This window comes from Salvelinus namaycush, chromosome 6 (assembly GCF_016432855.1).
Source record: "Salvelinus namaycush isolate Seneca chromosome 6, SaNama_1.0, whole genome shotgun sequence".
NCBI lineage: Eukaryota > Metazoa > Chordata > Actinopteri > Salmoniformes > Salmonidae > Salvelinus > Salvelinus namaycush.
This window is the reverse complement of record NC_052312.1, coordinates 27,304,876-27,308,023: the sequence shown is the minus strand read 5'-3', so window position 1 is coordinate 27,308,023 and position 3,148 is coordinate 27,304,876. Positions and strand designations below refer to the sequence as shown.

At 40.2% G+C, this 3,148-nt stretch overlaps 1 non-coding gene across 1 annotated transcript; it reads right to left on the bottom strand.

Annotated features, from left to right (window-relative positions):
* Positions 1-224: 224 nt before the first annotated feature.
* LOC120050162 lies at positions 225-341 on the bottom strand. Its single transcript, XR_005477167.1, has one exon. It is a non-coding gene; the product is annotated as a U5 spliceosomal RNA (small nuclear RNA).
* Positions 342-3,148: the final 2,807 nt, after the last annotated feature.

The following is a 3,148-nucleotide window of genomic DNA, read 5'->3' as shown; positions in this document are numbered from 1 at the left end:
TTTTCATCGTCCAAGCCTGGAAAATATGCCAGCCATCAGGCTTGAACTCAAATACGGCAGTCAACGTGCTTGAAGTCAATTGCCTGTCTATTTTGTTCTAAGCCTGGAAAAAATATGCTAGTCATCGGGCTTGAATTCAATTGCCAGAGGGACTATTTTATTCAAAGAGCCTAAGTTCCACAGCAGGCACCGTCTTTGTTTATTTCTCTTGAAACAAGATATTGGGCTCTGCCAGAAGCAAAGCCCCTCCAAAAATAAGTTGAACTTATAAGTGTTCCTCTCCACGGAAGATTTTAGTAAAAGGCAAAAGGCTTGTGCGTAATGAAGAGAAACCAGAGTCGCACTCCGTGCACTTTGTCACAATTGGTCCCCGTACCCACCGAAACTCACCAAGTTTTCAGGGACTGTGGGGAAAACACCACAGACAGACACACTCACACACACCATCTAGCCGAAGTTGAATATGTTTTGTTTGGTAAAAAAAAAATGAAAGGAGGCAAAATACCGGACTGCACAAACAGTGCATCGCCCTTCATTAATTTTTTCTACATTCCACAAAAAACGAACAACAATTTACAGACACCTACAAACAATCACTACATCTCTTCTGCCCAGACTTGCGTGCTCCCATCCCTAGTGCTTGCATTATTGTTTGCCACTTGGTCTTAAATTGTACCAATTTGTTTTTCTCAGTCGCCCATACTATTTCAACATTTCAATTACAAAACATTACATTTTTCCATTGTGTCAACGATAGCGGATTGATTGACTTCTACGTTTTTAGGATAGGTTTTTTCAAAATGAGTGATGAGAAAATAATAATCTTTACGGTTGGAAGCAGTCCTGTCATGTTGGTGTCTGTCCATAAACCAAATAACTGGGCTTCTGTCTTGTCACAGTTCTCTACCTGTTGGTCCTGTCCACGGATAAAAGGTCAGTGCATAAAATGTTGACGTCATCCATGTAAAAAAACGCATTTGGTGGTCATCCCCATGCTCCCCGGTATTCCCACCCCACAGATCCATTGGTCCGTTCTCAAGATCTGTGCCAGTGGTTCCATGCAAGCCACAAATGATTGTGGACAAATGGTTGTGGACAACAGGAAAAAGAGGACCGAGCATGCCCCCATTCTCATCGACAGGGCTGCAGTGGAGCAGGTTGAGAGCTTCAAGTTCCTTGGTGTCCACATCACCAACAAAGTAACATGGTCCAAGCACACCAAGAAAGTCGTGAATAGGGCACGGCCATCCAGGACCTCTATACCAGGCGGTGTCAGAGGAAGGCCCTAAAATTGTCAAAGACTACAGCCACCCTAGTCATAGACTGTTCTCTCTGCTACCACATGGGAAGCGGTACCGGATCGCCAAGTCTAGGTCCAAGAGGCTTCTAAACAGCTTCTACCCCCAAGCCATAAGACTCCTGAACATCTAATCAAATGGCTACCCAGACTATGTGCATTGCCCCCCCCCCTCTTTTACACCACTGCTACTCTCTGTTGTTATCATCTATGCATAGTCACTTTAATAACTATACATGCATGTACATATTACCTCAACTAACCGGTGAACCCGCACATTGACTCGGTACCACAGGCTTGATCTGGGTGGATCCTCTCCCCTAAAACAGAAAACATTCTGAGTGTAGCAGAGAAGTAGACGAAGCTGGAATACTTGACATATTTTGTCTAAATGGTTGCAAAGTGGAGTTATTAGCTGATTTGTGTCAAAACTTGCTTGATTTCACTTACAGAGAATGTCAGTTGGAAGTGATGATGTCACAATGGGGCACTTTAGTATCTTGAGAAATCCAATGAAAGCGGATGGAGGAAATAAAGAGGAAAAGAAATTGAATAATGGAAAAGTATAACATATATCAAAAATTCTATACAAACACCTCAATTGAGATCGATGCGGAATTTTGGAAATTGAAACGGCATTTGTAGATTAACCTTTCTTGCCCAGGGGTTCCGCTAGCGGAACACCCACAACATTCCGCTGAAAAGGCAGCGCGCGAAATAGAAAATATATATTTTTTATATTTAACTTTCACACATTAACAAGTCCAATACAGCAAATGAAAGATAAACATCTTGTGAATCCAGCCAACATGTCCGATTTTTTAAATGTTTTACAGCGAAAACACAACATATATTTATGTTAGCTCACCACCAAATCCAAAAAAGCACAGACATTTTTTCACAGCAAAGATAGCTTTCACAAAACCCACTAATAGAGATAAAATTAATCACTAACCTTTGAACATCTTCATCAGATGAGTCATATAACATCATGTTACACAATACATTTATGTTTTGTTCGATAATGTGCATATATATATATATAAAAAAAATCTCTGTTTACATTGGCGCGTTACGTGCAGTAATGTTTTGATTCCAAAACATCCGGTGATTTTGCAGAAATAGTCATAATAAACATTGATAAAAGATGCAAGTGTTATTCACATAATTAAAGATAAACTTATCCTCTATGCAACCGCTGTGTGAGATTTCCCAAAAAACTTTACGGAAAAAGAATAATCTGAGAACGGCGCTCAGAGCACAATCCAGCCAAAGAAATAGTCGCCATTTTGGAAGCTACAAAAACACTATAAATATGCACTTACCTTCGAATAACTTCATCAGAATGCACTACCAGGATTCCCAGTTCGACAATAAATGACTGATTTGTTCCATAAAGTCCATCATTTAGTCACTTGTTGTTAGCATGTTCAGCCCAGTAATCCATTTTCATGACACACGAGCAATCCCTCCAGACAAAAACTAAAAAAGTTCCGTTACAGGTTGTAGAAACAAGTCAAATGATGTATGCAGTCCATATTTAGGATGTGTTTTACATTAATCATCAATAAGGATCCAACCGGAGAATTTCATTGTCTGAAGAAAGAGCATTGGAACGAGAGCACTCTCTCTCGTGAGCGCGCAAAATGAGACTGAGAATTTCTGAAGACCACTCAGTAAAATAGCTCCTATGAGTCCCTCCTTTATAGTAGAATCATATAACCAAAATCTAAAGACAGTGACATCTAGTGGAAGCCCTAGGAAGTGTTTGCTCATCCATAACTAAAATGGGTATCATTTGGCACTGTTTTGAAAATCGAGTTCTCACTTCCTGTTTGGAATTCTTCTCAG